Source organism: Cervus canadensis, chromosome 8 (genome assembly GCF_019320065.1).
Source record: "Cervus canadensis isolate Bull #8, Minnesota chromosome 8, ASM1932006v1, whole genome shotgun sequence".
NCBI lineage: Eukaryota > Metazoa > Chordata > Mammalia > Artiodactyla > Cervidae > Cervus > Cervus canadensis.
The window spans coordinates 86,344,010-86,362,122 of NC_057393.1; the positions used below are offsets into that span (position 1 = coordinate 86,344,010).

At 44.5% G+C, this 18,113-nt stretch overlaps 1 protein-coding gene and 1 long non-coding RNA gene across 2 annotated transcripts in view; both read right to left on the reverse strand.

The window, feature by feature from the left end:
- The window catches only part of SLC35F3 (solute carrier family 35 member F3), a 416,096-nt gene that overhangs the window by 208,757 nt on the left and 189,226 nt on the right, over positions 1-18,113 (reverse strand). The window lies entirely within an intron of this gene.
- Positions 169-17,133, reverse strand: LOC122446652. Its single transcript, XR_006270954.1, has 4 exons — positions 17,124-17,133; positions 9,500-9,507; positions 9,318-9,327; positions 169-295 (listed from the first exon to the last, which is right to left on the reverse strand). It is a non-coding gene; the product is annotated as an uncharacterized LOC122446652 (long non-coding RNA).

Below are 18,113 nucleotides of genomic sequence, written 5' to 3' on the forward strand. Positions count from 1 at the left end.
GTGTAGAGTCTTCTCTTGTGTTGTTGGAAGAGGGTGTTTGCCCATGACCAGTGCATTCTCTTAGCAAAACTCTATTAGCCTTTGCCCTGCTTCATTCTGTACTCCAAGGCCAAATTTCCCTGTTACTCCAGGTGTTTCTTGACTTCCTACTTTTGCATTCCAGTCCCCTATAATGAAAAGGACATCTTTTTTGGGTGTTAGTTCTAAAAGGTCTTGTAGGTCTTCATAAAACCATTCAACTTCAGCTTCTTCAGCATTACTGGTCGGGGCATAGACTGGGATTACCATGATATTTCTGAGACAGCTCCCATCTAAATCTCAGGAAAAGTGATAAAACACAACGTCTAGAATCTGTCATAGGGCACTGCCACTTGGAGATCACCAGGGGTGATCTTATGAACCAAAACATAACTGAGAAAAGATGAGTGTATTTTATACACACCCCTATGGTCCCCATCACCAGAACTATGAATCTCCAGGTTCACAATTACTTTAGCTTCATTCCTTCTCTAGAATATTTTCATCTCTGTTTTCATCATCTTTGTTTTCAACATTTCCTCACCTAAAATAGAATGCTACTAAACAAGACTGTGTTGCAAGGTACTGATTTATTTTAACCTCTAGTGGGCAACATGTCCTCAGGTTAATGTGGGAAGAGGCCCAAAAAGTCAAGCCTGATTTCTCTTACTGTTCAGTCGCTCAGTGGTGTCTGGCTCTTTGCGACCCCATGGACTGCAGCACTCTAGGCTTCCCTGTCCTCCACGATCTCCTGAAGTTTGCTCAAGTTCATGTCCATTGAGTTGGTGACGCTATGGAAACATCTCATCCTCTGACTTCTCTACCTTCAAATGTGTGCAAATGACTGTAGGGGAAGCTCAGCAGAAATACTGGGTGGAAGACATTTGATAAATAAAGATAAATTCTGAGTCTTTTCTTGGGCTCCAAAATCACTGCTGGTGGTGACTGCAGCCATGAAATTAAAAGATACTTGCTCCTTGGAAGAAATGCTATGACAAACCTAGACAGCATATTAAAAAGCAGAGATATCACTTTGTGAACAAATGTCCATATAGTCAAGCTATAGTTTTTCCAGTAGTAATGTACAGATGTGACAGCTGGATCACAAAGAAGTCTGAGCGCTGAAGAATTGATGCTTTTGTATTGTGGTGCTGGAAAAGACTCTTGCAAGTCCCTTTGGACAGCAAGGAGATCAAACCAGTCAATCCTAAAGGAAACCAACTCTGAATATTCATTGGAAGGGCTGAAGCTGAAATTCCAATACTTTGGCCACTTGATGCGAAGAGCTGATTCATTGGAAAAGACCCTGATGCTGGGAAAGATTGAGGACAGGAGGATGGGATGGTTGGATGGCATCATCGACTCAATGGACATGAGTTTGAGCAAACTCCAGGAGATAGCAGAGGACAGGGAAGCCTGGTGTGCTGCAGTCCATGGGGTCACACAGAATCAGACATGACTGAGCGACTGAACACCACAACTGAGTCTTGGACAAAATGTCATCTTTGCTGCCCCACCCAGGAGAGCTGAATGCCTAGAAAGCATCAGGGCACTGTCCAGCAGCGCCACGGGGAGGTTTCACTGATGCTCCGTTATTTGTCTGAATCCTCAGTACACTGGCTGGTATCCAGTGAGCAATCACAGTTGTCGGTAAAATGAGCACTGAGGACCCTCAGCAGGAAAGCGCCGTGACCTCTGCGACACTGCATGTCTGCTGTGGGCTCTGTCCCCTGTCATGCCATCAAGCCCCGGATGTCAGACACTCAGATGGCTTCCTGCAGGGAGCACATCTGAGGGATCCAGCCCTAAGGGCCAACCATGACTGGGACCAAGCAGGTTGCCAAGCTAACTCTACTTTTGAGTGGAGAACTGTAAAACAGTTATATGATAGAGATATTATCACTGACTGCCAATGCTTTAAGAGAAGATATTGAGAGTTTATTTTCACTCCATAAGAAACGAGAACCCCAAGTTCCATTCAGTGGTAATAAGGGTACAAGTCATTTTCGCTGCTTCAATTTCCCCTCTAGGAAACAGAGAGACATTGCCCAATGGACCTTTCCAGCCAGGGTGCTTTTACAAAGGCAGCTCACAAATTACAGTCAGATTCCAGGAGAAAAAAGTTGCTTTGCTCTTTAAATCACTGAGGACTGTATTATTGTTAGCAGGGGGTGTGCAAAGCAGAAAAATTTGATGGTGCATGTTGCTGCCTGATGGAGGTTTACTTCTCATATAATAGGCAAGGATGCTATTTTTAGCGGCTCATCTGTACCTTTTAGTTATTATCACTATTATATTCACATCCTCACCAGAATACTAGCTGGTTTAGCTGTCTGGGTATAATTGTTAATCACCTAATATAAGAGGCTAGAGGATTTTATATCTCCCAGGGGTGCAAGTCAGATATGGTCTAAGGATCAGACACCAGGCTAACATAGGAAGTAACTGGGCTTCATTTCTGCTTCAGATTGGCATAGAACACAGAAAGGACCCACTCCCGGAACCAGAGTTTTTGTGAAGCTGCTGATAAACATGGAACATTTCTACACCACAGCAGACTCATCGCATCATTCTAAACATTTTCATAACTAGTCAGCTACAGATGGTCACAAGTCAGATTTTTTCATGATGAGTTTGATTTTTCCACTCTTGATGTCTCCACGAGACTGTGGCAGTTAAGAGAATTTGTTCTAGTGAACACTTGGCTCTACTGGGTTGTGGCAATGCTATTGGATTAGAGTCGAAGGCCCAGGCAGCACGGGATTTAGGGGACAGAGCTAGGTTGTATTACTGTGCCAGAGGTTGCATGCCCCTTCCCACCTCCCAGCCCTGCCCTGTGATCCTGTGTGGGAAACAGACAGCCTCCTCCCAGTGTCCTGAGTTCAGCCAGGAGTGCTGCAGCTGATGTGTGTGGACATAACATGTGCCTGGTCCAAGCAGAAACTTCCAGAGGGGTTGTGAGCTCCTGCCAACCCTGGCTTCTGCTCCCTTGGAGCCAAGCCAACTTTCACAGTGTGATTCAGACAATTCACTCAGACCTCCTGGGTGCTATTTGTGGTCTTTCTCTAAATAAGCAATGCTGGCTTTTTATTAAAGGAAAAGCAAATTAATACATCAAAATTCTGACTGTTCTGTCAGAATAGCTGGCACCCTGGTCTTCCAGGTATCTGTGTGTGACTTTGGGCAAAAGTCATTTGACCTCCATGAGTCTCAGTTTCCTCAATTTTAAAACGAGAGTAAGGAACTTCCCTGGGGGTCCAGTGGTTAAGAATCGGCCTGTCAATGCAGGAGACTCAGGTTCTAGTGAGCCCCCGCTCACTGCAACTAGAGAAAGTCCACGCAACCAAGACCCAGTGCAGCCAAAAATAAATACATAAATAAATAATTTTAAAAAAATAATAAAAGAAAGCAGCCAGGACTTTTGGTCCTCTGAATAGTCCATATGTAAGGGCACACAGGGACCAGGTTACATCTGGGAAGGTATCTCTGTACATTAACAGACATAGGGGCAGCAGTGGGCAAAGAGGGCAGAGATATGAACGAATGAAGATGGGATGGGAGGTCAGACTAGGAAATCTCCCCCAAGGCAGAGAGAAACCTTGCACATCGAAGCTCTTCCAGGAGGCACTTTCCTGGTTGTCCAATGGTTAAGGATCTGTAGGGGATGTGGGTTCGATCCCTGGTTGGGGAACTAAAATCCCACATACCCCAGGGCGACTACAACCAGAGAAACCACGCCCTGCGGGAGATAATGAAGATCCCGAGAGCCACAGCTGAGATCTGATGCAGCCAAGGACAGGTTGTTTTTCTTTCTTAAAGGTTCTTCCAGGAGATTCTGACAAGTTTCCTTCCTGGAGCAGATACCAACCTGAGCTCTTAGTCGACCACAAGCAAGAGAAGGCAAGATGAATGCGCTTCCTCGGAGAGAAGAGAAGTCAGGGGACAGAAGCAACCCCCCGCCCCCTGCCCTCCTCACACTGATCTGTTCATTTCACAGTCTTCACGAATTCTTTCCCACCACATTTTTGCATTAATTCAGTACTGATCGCCTCTTAAAAGATCCTTAAACACCCATACACACCGATATGTAGATCACATCTTAAAATAACTCATTTCTAAATATGGTTTTAAAATAAAGGAACCACATGCCTAAAAGACACTCCTTTAGCACCATCTTGTGTCTCTATTTACCTGACGAAAAATTTCTCCTCAATTTTCCTGCAAATGTCCAAGAAAGAACATCCCTTCTCAGGCCAACCTAAAATTCTGCTAGGTGTTTAAATCTCTTGTTCTGAGGCTGATTTAAAAAAAAAAAAAAAAAAAAAAAAAACAGATTCAAAACAATCAAACTTATATTCTCAAGAAAGGGCATCATTTTCAATGTCAAGTGTACATGAACCCAAGGAGAGATTGATAGTTCTGTCCAAAACAGAATAACAAAACTGAATCAGTCATGACTCACAAATATTTTAACTCTCATCAGTTTAGTTCAGTCACTCAGTCGTGTCTGACTCTTTGCGACCCCATGAACCGCAGCACACCAGGCCTCCCTGTCCATCACCAACTCCCAGAGTTTACTCAAACTCATGTCCATCGAGTCGGTGATGCCATCCAGCCATCTCATCCTCTGTCGTCCCCTTCTCCTCCTGCCCCCAATCCCTCCCAGCATCAGGGTCTTTTCCAATAAATCAACTCTTCACATCAGGTGGCCAAAGTATTGGAGTTTCAGCTTCAACATCAGTCCTTCCAATGAACACCCAGGACTGATCTCCTTTAGGATGGACTGGTTGGATCTCCTTGCAGTCCAAGGGACTCTCAAGAGTCTTCTCCAACACCACAGTTCAAAAGCATCAATTTTTCGGCGCTCAGCTTTCTTCACAATCCAGCTCTCACATCCATACATGACCACTGGAAAAACCATGGTCTTGACTAGACAGATCTTTGTTGGCAAAGTAATGTCTCTGCTTTTTAATATGCTATCTAGGTTGGTCATAACTTTCCTTCCAAGGAGTAAGCGTCTTTTAATTTCATGGCTGCAATCACCATTAACTCTCATAGTATTCTGCAATTCTCCCCTTAAACTAATAGTCATTCATGGAACCTCTAAAATGGAACCTCCCCTAATTATGTCAGTTTATAATTAAAGATAAATCAGCCATGTTGAATATGTAGTTTTATTTACCTTCCTTTTCTCACATCTAAAGGAACACATATGCAATCTTTTTTAAAAAAAATATAAGCCTTTCACAGAAATTCAAACGATTCAAGAGCATATTTTCAAAAATTTTTTTCCAAACTTAAGCAAAATTCAGTATATTTCCATTAGCAATGAACACACATGTTATTTCCAAATAACAGTAGAAATCTATTAATGGCATGCGGTGATGTTCAGGCTAACTCCGATGGCTCATAAGATCATTATGTGCATCTTCTCCCAAATACACATTTGGTGACATCACCTTGGAAGTCTGAAGACAGCGGTGTGGCAGCACCGACACCACGGAAGTTGGCAAATGCTACAAGAGCTCCCCCTCCTGGAGATCTGGTGGTAAAACATTTACCAGAGCATCACTGCATGAGGAGGACAGGAGAACACTTGCATCAGTATGCGTACTTCGGTGAAAAGTGTCTTACAAGTCACCACGTGCCATGAACTAAAGCCAAGGAAAGGAGAAAGACTTCATTTCAGGGTATATTATAATTAGAATTAAATATGCATTTATCCTAAGTTGCTTCAGTCGTGTCCGACTCTTTGTGACCCCATGGACTGTAGTCCGCCAGGCTCCTCTGTCCATGGGATTCTCCAGGCAAGAATACTGGAGTGGGCTGCCATCCCTCCTTCAGGGGATCTTCCTGACCCAGGGATCAAACCCGTGTCTCTTAGGTCTCCTGCATTGGAAGGTGGGTTCTTTACCACCATGCCACCTGGGAAGCCCCACTCTCTATTCCTAGCCCCTCTGTAAAATTCCTACCTGCCCTAAGATTCTAAACAAAGAGATCTTCAGTAGGGAGTGCTACTTTTTCCCCACAAATCCTTAAGCAATGTGAGAATTTACTTATTTATTTGATTTATTTTTTAAAACTGTACAATGTTTTAGATGTACAGCAAAGTGATCCAGAATATACTTTTTCAGATTCTTTTCCATTCAGTTCAGTTCAGTCACTCAGTCCTGTCTGACTCTTTGCAACCCCAGGGACGGCAGCACACCAGGCCTCCCTGTCCATCACCAACTCCTGGAGTTTACTCAAACTCATGTCCATCGAGTTGATGATCTCATCCTCTGTCGTCCCCTTCTCCTCCTGCCTTCAATCTTTCCCAGCATCAGGGTCTTTCCAAGTGAGTCAGCTCTTTGCATCAGGTGGCCAAAGTATTGGAGTTTCAGCTTCAGCATCAGTCCTTCCAATGAACACCCAGGACTGATCTCCTTTAGGATGGACTGGCTGGATCTCCTTGCAGTCCAAGGGACTCTCAAGAGTCTTCTCCAACACCACAGTTCAAAAGCATCAATTCTTTGGCCCTCAGCTTTCTTTATAGTCCAACTCTCACCTCCATGCATGACTACTGGAAAAACCATAGCCTTGGCTAGACCGACCTTTGTTGGTAAAGTAATGTCTCTGCTTTTTAATATGCTGTCTTTTCCATTACAGTTTTTTTTATAAGATACTGAATATAGTTCCCTGTGCTATAAAGTAGGTCCTTATTGTTTATCTATTTTATATATAGCAGTGTATATCTTTTAATCCCAAATTGCCAATTTATCCTTGCCCCTGCCTCCCCTCTTTGGTAACCATAAGTTTGTTTTCTAAGTCTGTGAATTTATTTCTATTTTGTAAATAAATTCTTTTGTATCTTTTCTTTAGATTCCATGTAGGAGTGATATCATATGACATTTGTCTTTCTCTGGCTGACTTACTTCACTTAGTATGATAATCCATCAATGTTGCTGCAAATGGCATTATTTCATTCTTTTTTATAACTAATATTCATACATACATATGCCACATCTTCTTTATCACCTGTCGATGCACATTGAGGTTGCGTCTTGGCCATTGTAACCAGTGCTGCTGTGAACACTGGGGAGCATGGATCTTTTCAATTTAGTTTTTCTTTTTAAGGAAGATCTCGTGGGGATGGATTTCATCAGATTTTGTTTGTCTGAGAAGTCTTTATCTTTCATTTCTGAAGGATAACTTTGCTGAATAGAGTATTCTTGGTCAACATGTTTTTTCTTTTAGCCCTTTGAAAATATCCCACTCCCTCCCAGCTTGTAACTTTTCTGCTGAGAAATCTGCTGATAGCCAATGAGATTTCCTTGTATGTTATAATATTTTCTATTGCTGCCTTTAGGATTCTCTCTTTGTCTTTGATTTTTGACATTTTTTATTATTATGTGTCTTAGAAAAGATTGCCTTGGTTTGAAATAATAGGATGATTTTTAGCTTCATGAACTTGGAATTCCAAATCTCTTCCTAGTTTGGGAAGCACTCAGCCATCATGTCTTTAAATAATTATTCTATCTCCTTCTCCATCTCTTCTCCTTTTGAAACTTCAATGATTTAGCTATTGCTTTTCTTAATACTGTCTCATAGATCACATGAGAGAAGACAGAAAACATAGGTGAAGATGCTTTCCTCCCTTTCTTTCTTTCTTCTGTCTCCTCAAACAGGGTCACTTCTTTTTTAAAAAATATATTTATTATTATCGTTAGGCTGTGTTGGGTCTCTGTAGCAGCACATGAGCTTCTCGTTGTAGCACACAGGTTCTCTAGTTGTGTGTGGATCTTAGTTCCCCAACCAGGGATCAAACCCGTGTCCCCTGCGTCGGACGGCAGATTCTTAGGTGGACCGCCACGGAAGTCCTGAACAGGCTTATTTCAAAGCTCCTCTCCTCAGTCTCACTGGCTGTTTTCTTCTATTTAATCGACTGTAATGTTGATTCTTTCTATTGCATTTTTTACTTCATTCATGGAATTCTTCAGCTCCGGAATGTGTGTGGTTCTTTCTTTGATTTCTATCTCTTTGTTAAATTTCTCATTTTGGTTGTGTACTGCTTTCCTGATTTCACTGACTCGTTTTTCTGTGTTTTCTTATAGCTCAATGAGTTTCTGTAAAAGTGCTATATCTAATTTTTTACCAGGTAAGTTGCAGATCTCCATGTCTTGGGGTTTGGTTACTAGAAGATTCCGGTGATCTTTTTAATGATGCCACATTTCCTTGATTTCTCATGGTCCTCGGCGTTCTGCACTGTTGTTTCCATATTTGAGGTAGCATTTGGGAAGATCCCCTGGAGAAGGGAATGGCTACCCACTCCAGTATTCTGTCCTGGAGAATCCCATGGACAGAAGAGCCTGGCGGGCTACAGTCCATGGGGTCGCAAAGAGTTGGACATGACTGAGCGACTTTCCCTTTCACTTCCTCTAATTTTTACTAAGTGCCTTCAGGGTAGAAATACCTTTCATTAGTCTGCCAGATTCTGAGGCTTTCTCAGACCTGCATAGATACACCTGCCCCAAGCTTCCTGCTCCCTCTCCTGGCAGAATTCTTAAGCGTGAGAGTCTTCTCTACATACAATGTGGACTGCGGATCGCCTTTCCTGTGTCTTCCTGAAGGTGGCACTACAATTCAAGTTTGTGGCTTCACCCTTGAGGGCAGCCTGGTCCAACTTGGGGCCGCGGTCCTGGGGAGCTCAGGCGGGGAACGGCCAAAATGGGTGAGGTGGGGTTTGCCACGTGGTGTGCTGGGGGTGCACACGGGCCAGTTGAGGGGGTCTGGGGGTGAGATTTTCCCCAGGCTCATGAGCCCGCTTCCTGATGGAACCAAGGATGCTGTCAGCTGGAACCATGACCTTTAATGCCCTCCAGGTATCTTATACGCTGCTCTCCCAATCTGCCCCCTCCTCCCAGTCATGGAGCTCCCAATTCAATGGCTTGGATGCTGTGAGAGCTGGAGATGTGCCCCTTTGGCAGCATCCTGCCCAGTTGGGAAAGCTGGGCTTACTCACTGGCTCTCCCCTCCCCACACAGGCAAATTCACGGGGTACCTTGTGACTATGTGCTGGGACTGGGGAGAGGTGATGCTGACCCAATCACGCAGTGGCCAAACTGTTTTTCTTTTTTTTCTCCAATAAGGTGCTGGAACTTTTCTGGAAACTTGGGCCTCCACAAAGGCTCACCCGTCCATACATGACCCCCCAACTCAGTGATCTGCAGGCACTCCTGGACCACAGCCCAGGGGGTTCACAGTTCCTGTAAGGTCCACAGCCTGCACCGAAGTCCATCTGCCCATGACCCACGCTTCACAATCCTTGGCCTCTGAGGGTGGCCTTGAAGGCCAGATGTAGCCGTGATCAGAGGCAGATGCTCAGATGCAGTTCATTTCTCTCATGAAGAATCACGAAGTAGAACGCCCAGGCAACATCAGGGACACATTGAGAAGGGTGGGGAGTCATCGAGGTACAAATGCACATCCTCTCCTGAGTCACCTTGGAAACTTGGACAAGCACACTGAACTTGAATGCGCTGGTGTCTCTCCCACATGTCAGTCAGAAGGCTGGCTTCCAAATGTCACCCCATGCTACGTTCACCATTCTTGCCTTCTATTTACAGGCGTCTAATCTTACACGTATATTTCCAGCTGTTTTTTCAACGCACTAAAATGTGTGTGCAGAACGACATGTCACTTTGCACGATGCGGATTTAGGCAGAGAACACCGCCTTCAGTGAGTTTCCCAGGCTCTGCTCCGTTCACTCTTCCTTCTCCCAAGTGTGTCTGGCTTCTGTTTCAGTTACAAGCAGATCAGTGAGCTTGTTGGGCCATCTGTGGGTATTTCCTGCCAAGTATTTTTTGCAGGAGTTCAGACTTCAGCTGCTGCGGTTTGGAATCTTCATGTGGAAATCGACAGCTGCTTGGGCAGCTTAACTCCTGGGCATGTTTAGCGGGCTGTGTAATTGCAGAAGGAATGAGAGGGGGCATGGAGGGACCCAGATATGTCACGTCACGGGCAGCAGTCACAGTGGGGGCAACGTTTGGGGTTTCAGTGCTTTTCAGACCTGTGTGAGTCTCATCTCCTAGCCAATGAAGCATGGCACAGCCCAGACCCTCGCTCACTCATCTTTTATCCATTCTGGGGAGGAAATAATGTTCACAGTTTACGGACCAAGAAATGAGCACATGTGCTGAAAAGATGGATCTTGCACAAGGCTGGAGTTTTCTGGAAAAGGCCTTCTGTATCCTTCCTTGCTCAGACAGTCCAGGATACATCCCTAACCTTGTTTTCCTATCTTCTCCCAAACAAGGAATAAGATAAACAACAATACCAAGTCTTCCCTGCCTCCCCCGCCCCAAAATCAATCCAGAGATGAATCTGGTCTGAGATCCTGCTCTCAAGTTTCCAAAAATGCAATGACTTTAAAACTCAAGCTTTCATACATACTATTATATATAAAATAGATAAACAACAGGGACCTACCGTACAGCATAGGAAACTATATACAAAATAACCTATAATGGAAGTGAGGGTAAAAAAAGAAGATACGTGTATAAAACTGAGTCACCTTGCTGGACACCTGAAACTAACACACATTGTAAATCAACTATCTTTCAATACCAATTTTAAAAAATGCAAATAAATAAGAATTTTTAAAAAAACTCTCAAGTTTTTGTTCAACAGATAGGGTGTCTGTCTTCTGAAGAAGTCCCAGGCAATGGAAGATATGTGGTTCCTCTTTTTCTCCCACGTGGAAAGGTGAAGAGTAAATTCATTCTGTGTAACCGTTGATACTAATACCGTTTTTCATTTTTTTAATTTTTGTTTTAGAGTACAGTTGGTTTACAAGGTCATGTTAGTTTCAGGTATAAGAAAAGTCATTCAGTTATACATATACATGTATCCTTTATTTTTAAAATTCAGTACCAATGCTTCCTTTTAAGTTTTTGTTAAGTTTGTTACAACATTGCTTCTGTTTTATGTTCTGGTTTTTTGGCCTCAATGCATTTGAAGTCTTAGCTCCTCCATCAGGGTTTGAACCTGCACTGCCTGCTTTGGAAGACAAATTCTTAACCACTGGACCACCGGGGAAGTTCCCAGTCCGGCTACTCTCTGAAGGGCTTGTAGCTGAACCCAGAAACTACCATGGCAGTTACGTGTGGCATGGCAACCATGGACTCCTCCAGTGAAAAGTTGTGTGAGAATAAGGCATCCTCCTCTCTGCTGAGCAGGACAGGTCTCCTCCAATCTATGCTTTAGGCTTCTTGAACCTGAGGTAGAAAATGCATTTGGCCAAGTTTAAGCTTATCTATATAGTGCCACAACAAAAATCAAACACTTTGCCCAATCGTTGCTGAAGGAGGAAGAATGTCTGCCATTATTAGACCTATGGGTCTTCCGATACATTTCTGGAATGATGTGGAAAGACATCCCTGGCTGCTTCGGTAGCTCAGGGATGGATGTCTCCTCCGAGTTCCACCAGGATAGGAGGACTCAGCTCATCTGAGATGGAAAAGTTAGACAAAAAAGCATTTCCAGCAGTGGGCAAGGCATGGCTGGAGACCATTTGGTGGGAAGTTGCTCATGTTTCAGGGACTAAAAGAAGACCCAAGAGGATGCAGTGTACTTGATGAAATGAAGAGGGATAAGAGAGGAGGCTGATGAGATTGCTCGCCACCACAGAAGAGCTCTGTGGGCTTCCTCGGTGACTCAGATGGTAAAGAATCTGCCTACAATTCTGGAGACCTGGGTTGGATTCCCTAGGTCATGAAGGTCCCCTGGAGAAGGGAATGGCAACCCACTCCAGTATTCTTGCCTGGAGAATCCCATGCACAGAGGAGCCTGGCGGGCTACAGTCCATGGGGTCGCAAAGAGTCAGACATGACTTTCACTTTCAAAGAAGAGCTCTAGGAAAACTCTCTCTTTAGAGATAAGGATATGTAACAAAGGGAATGAATGACAAAGTGGCTTAGCTCCGGTCCCTGCTCTATCCTGACACAGCCCTTTCTGGCAAAAGTTACAGGTTCTGGGCAAAGAAATACAGTCATGATCCATCCCCCTTACAAGGCACCAACTGGAAATCCCCCGGAAGACCACATTTAACTTTGAGTTCACCATGTTAAATGGAGATAGAAGGACCACCTCTCCCCTCCCCCCCACCATTCTCATCTCTGTCCCACAGAGTAGAAATGTGCATATGTGTGTCCACACTTTAACTCTATTTATTTCCAAGTTAGAACATCAAGTTGTTCCAGGACTGTTTGGTTTCATTATAACAACAAACAGATTCAGGAAATATTCTGCACATTTCCTTGGAAAGTATGTAGAGAAACTGACCAGAAATATCCCAGGGATTCTAAAGGGGAAAACTCACCAGCTTTCTTTGATTATCTGTCTCAAAGGCGACACCAGCTTCCTGGGTGCCCTTTTACTTTTCAGAGTGGGTTTCACACAAAAATATCCCTTGAGGAACAAGATACAGAAAGTGAGAGGGCGCTATGGGTACATATACATAATAAGATCATCTCCAATAGCTGCTATTGGAGATGTTACAGAAGAAGCTGAGGGACTGCCTTGGGGGGTGCTGGAGGGAAATCAAGTATGTGAGAATGTCTGGCTCTTTCCAGAAATGTTTTATTCAGAAACTTGACCCAAAGGTAATTGTTGTTTATAGAAATGGTGGTCATAGTAGTATTTGTTTTTATTTTGTTTCTTTCCCTTGAGTCTTATTCAGCTGTCACGTTTTATTAACATCATAAAATCTAGTTTATATTTATTTAATTAAGAAATAAGGTTCACACAATGAATTATTCAGAATACACTGGGTCTTCAGACTACATGTCCTACAATGGATGCATATTATGGAAAGCAAATGTTAGTCAAAGCTCATTGACATTCTAAGATCTTTCTTTCTATTAACTCTGTTAATAGAGTTGTAGGATGCTCTGGGCTGTGAACTTGGTGACTATTTCTAAATCAGGCTTGTGATAATAAACTCGTGTCAACTCAAAGGTGCAGAATGTTTCCACTTTACATTCCATGCCAACATTTCCCCATTAGTTCCTTTGGTCATCCAAGAGTCACTGGACATCAGCCTGTTCCACACACTGGGCAGGTACCCCCCACCTGGAGAGGAGAATCTTTGTGGAAGTAGGTGTGCTGGCAAAGAGCGCAACTCTGGGCTCTCATCATGTTGGTCTCCAAAGCCAGGTGCAGTCAGCGCATTTCAGCAAAACCTGCTTCAAAATACGACTGCGTTTTCAGGTGTCTCTAAGTTTATGTCGAGAAGAGCCAAATTCTTATTCAAAATTATTATATCTGTTCTTTGTTGCTTCCCAGAAACCACTACTAAGTATACTCTGGCAGCTGGAGGTTTAGCCTGTCCATAACAGACTCACAGCTCAATCAGTAGTCCACAGTATGATTTCTGCCTTCTCTGTTCATACTTTTCCCTCTCAACCAGAAGGATGATTTCTGCCTTCCTGGGCCATAATTTTCCCTCTCAACCAGAAAAATGGAAAGTATGAAAAAATGATGATGATGACAACAGTTTATCTCCACTCTGATTGTTGTTCCTTCTACGCAGTTGCTACTACCATCACACTACCTCCAAAACCACCTCCACTTCAACCTCCACCACCCTCATCACCATCATCATGACCATCACCACCACCAAAGCCACCACCAACACCTCCAAAACCACTTTCGCTTCTACTTCCATCAGCAACACATCCGACATCAACACCACCAGCTCCATCATGACCCTGATAACTTCACCTGTACCACCACCATCATCACCACATCACTTCCACTTGCCAAATGCCTTGATTTTTTTTTCCCCTTGACTGAGCTGCATGGTTTGTGCAATCTTAGTTCTCCAACCACAGACTGATCCCGCGTCCCCTGCACTGGAAGCTCATAACCACTGGACCACCAGGAAAGTCCTGGCATGTGCCTTGAATGTGCAGGTGCCGATTAGTTTCTTCATCTCCTTCATGTCTGCAAAATTATCATTTCTATTTTCTTGGGCTCCAAAATAACTGTGGATGGTGACTGCAGCCTTGAAATTAAAAGATGCTTGCTCCTTGGAAGAAAAGCTATGACAAACCTAGACAGCATATTAAAAAGCAGAGACATCACTTTGCTGACAAAGGTCCGCATACTCAAAGCTATGGTTTTTCCAGTAGTCACCTACAGATGTGAGAGTTGGACCATAAACAAGGCTGAGAGCTGAAGAATTTATGCTTTCAAATTGTGGTGCTGGAGAAGACTCTTGAGAGTCCCTTGGACTGCAAGGAGGTCAAACCAGTCAATCCTACAGGAAATCAGCCCTGAATATTCATTGGAAGCTCCAATACTTTGGTCAGCTAATGCAAAGAGCTGACTCATTGGAAAAGACCCTGAGGCTGGGAAAGATTGAGGGCAGATGAAGGGAACAACAGAGGATGAGATGGTTAGATGGCATCACTGACTCAATGGACATGAGTCTGAGCCAACTCTGGGAGATAGTGAAGGACAGGGAAACCAGGCGTGCTGCTGTTCATGAGGTCGCCAAGAGTCTGATACTACTGAGTGACTGAATAACCAACCAAATCTGCACTTTCTCCAGCAGCCTACATTTGTAGATCACACCAGTATTCACTACTCAGACACACCCAAGCCCTGGGAATCATCCTGGGTTCCTTTTCATTTTCTTCCTCCTCAAATCCAATCATCAAGTCCTCTGAGTTTTACCTCCTCCTCTCAACTTCCACAATCATTGACTTAGTCCAGGTTCCATAACTGACCCTGCAGACTGGGGAGGTTATTTGTGGTAGGTAGTATGAAGTCGGGGGAGAGGGAAGGGGTTTTGACTCAAGCCTCGGCTCTGGCTTTGCCGTCTCTTCACTTCACTGAGCCCAGATGCTTCCTCTGTAAAACGTAAGGTGATATTTGCTACCCCTGGCTATTGTGAGGCTTGGATGAGGTCCTGGGGTATATAGTAAGTCTCCTGCATATGAACCTTCAAGTTGCCAACTTTCAAAGATGAGAACGTGCATTCTGTCAACGTCAAGCGTAAGTGAAGCTGCAGCTTGCCCTTCGTCTCCTATCGCTGATGATCCTTCAGCTCTACCATCTCCTACCTCCTCTCCCTCCTCCGGGCAGTAACTCTTCTTGCCTGTTCACTCGATGCCAGCCCCTGTATGCCAGCTATTATACTGTACTACTGTACTTTTCAAGGTACTGTCCTGTAAGATTAAAAATGTTATCTTTATTTTTTGTGTTTTTTATGTATTATTTGTGTGAAAAGTATTATAAATCTATTACAGTACAGTACTATATAGTCAATTGTGTTAGTTGGGTACCTAGGCTAACTCTGTTGGACTTAGGAACAAACTGGACTTACAAACGCACTCTTGGAATGGAACTTGTTCATATATAGGGGATTTATTGGTGGCTCAGACAGTAAAGAAACTGCCTATAATGTGGGAGATCTGGGTTTGCTCCCTGGGATGGGAAAATCCCCTGGAGAAGGAAACGGCAACTCACTCCAGTATTCTGGCCTGGAGAATTCCATGGACAGAGAAGCCAGGAAGGCTACAGTCCATGGGGTTGCAAAGAGTTGGACATGACTGAGAGACCTTTTACTTTACTGTGTAAAGTGCATATTCCAAGGTGGGTGCTCAAGAAATGGAAGCGGTCGTTTCCATCACTGTGATGTTAGATCACACAAGTAGCTTTGTAAGAGGGTTTCCTGACCCCACTCTACCATCCCCTCAAGGGTGGATGGCAGAGGCTCCATCCACTACCCTCTTGCTGAGAGTGCCTTTGTAGAGTACAGTAATGAGTGAAGTCCTATCCCAGCATAACATGAGTTGGTGAAGCCTGAATATCCAGATTCAGGATGTGCCTCTGATTCACCTCTCCAGCCCTGCTTCCCACCACTGTCCCAGGACCCTGTTCTAACCATGCAGGGTGGTAGTTCCTCAAACATCCCACAAATAAAGACTTTCTGGACATGGAGAGATTCAAACCTATCAAAATAGATAAGGAGCTACACTCTTTGCAGTTCCACAGGTAATAAGGCCTAAATCCTGAGGAAGGATGGACAGTGAAATGAATGGGGAGGAGTCTGAATATGCTTGGGACAGCAGGGTGGGGGGGCGGTTTCCAGCAGAAACAGACACAGACGTAGAGAACAGACATGCAGATCCCACAGGGGGAAGCAGGGTGGGATGAACTGGGAGACTGGGATTGACATATATACACTGCTGCTGCTGCTAAGTCGCTTCAGTCCTGTCCGACTCTGTGCGACCCCATAGACGGCGGCCCACCAGGCTCCCCCGTCCCTGGGATTCTCCAGGCAGGAACACTGGAGTGGGTTGCCATTTCCTTCTCCAATGCATGAAGGTGAAAAGTCAAAGTGAAGTCACTCAGTCGTGTTTGACTCTTAGAGGCCCCATGGACTGCATATATACACTACTACCTATAAAACAGATAACTAACGAGGACCAACTGCATGACTCAGGGGACTCTACTCGATACACTGTGGTGACTTAGATGGGAGGGAAGTCCAAAAGAGAGGGGATGTGTGTGTACATATGGCTGACTCACTTGGCTTGCAGAAGCAGCTAACCCAGCACTGTGAAACAACTATACTCCAATAAAAACTTAATCTGAAAAGTAAAATTTACCCTTTAAAAAAGAAGGAATGGTGAGGAGACGAGTCTATAGGAGGAACAGAGCCAGGGGGCATCTGTATTTCAGGATCTTCTCCCAGTGCATCTTTACAATGGCTTCTTCCTCGGAAGGAAAACAGAGCAACTGGCTGCAGGTCCAGGGAGGCTGGGAGGGGGCGAGGTCGGAGGGTGCTGGGGGATAGGAAAAGCTGGAGCTTTGCTAAGGTTTTCTGATTTCTTAAGAGACCAGTGAGTTGAGGAAAGGCCCACGGAGAGTTAACATCTGTGGGGAGAACACTGAGGAGGGGAAAGGAAGTATTTCCAGAATGGCTGGGGTGTCAAACCAATGCTAGCAAGCAAACACGGTGCTGAAGATCTGCTTGCATCCACAGAAGCTGCACGCTGCGCCTTCTCCAGCCTGGCGTGGCTTAAAAACTTGTTTGTTTAAGTAGAGACAACACAGAACAGAGAGGAAACTAAGCAGAACATTCCACGTGTGTCAGATGGAAGTAGGAATAAATCCAGCCCCCACTTCATGGTGTAAAAGTATCCCCTGAGATACAAGATGAATAGCTAATGCTTCCTGAGTATTCATGATGTGCCAAGTGCATTTCTTTTTTTCTTTTTAATTAATCTTTATTGGAGTATAGATGCTTTATAATGTTGTGTTTGTTTCTGAAAGTGGAAAGTGAAGTAGCTCAGTCGTATCCGACTCTTTGCAACCCCATGGACTGTAGCCTACCAGGCTCCTCCAGCCATGGGATTCTCCAGGCAAGAATACTGGAGTGGGTTGCCATTTCCTTCTCCAGGAGATCTTCCCGACCCAGGGACTGAACCCAGGTCTCCTGCATTGTAGGCAGACACTTTACCACCTGAGCCACCAGGGAAGATAGTGTTTCTAATGTACAGCAAAATGAACCAGCTGTATGTACCCATATATCCCCTCTTCTTTAGATTTTCCCAAGCACACTTTTAAGTGCTTTACACACATGAACTCCTTCGTCCTCATCATCTCCCTATGAGAGAAACTGCTCCTATTCCCATTTCACAGATGAGAAGACTGAAGTGTGGAGAAGCTGAACAACCTGCCAAAGTGGCAGGTCTATAACTGCCCCCAGACAGCTGGGCTCCAGGGACGCTCTTATCAATGAAGACAACCTGCTGCCCTTCAGAATACCGAGTCCCATGTTCTGACACTTCCAATCCTTTCTCATTCACATGAAGTATGCCTAAGAAATTCATATGGGCTTTGCTGGTGGTTCAGTGGTAAAGAACCCACCTGCCAATGCAGGACATACAGGTTTGATCTCTGGGTCAGGAAGAGCCCCCGGAGAAGGAAATGGCAACCCACTCCAGTCTTCTTGCCTGGGAAATCCCATCGACAGAGGAGCCTAGCGGGCTATAGTCCATGGGGTTGCAAAAGAGTCAGATATGACTTAGTGACTGAACAA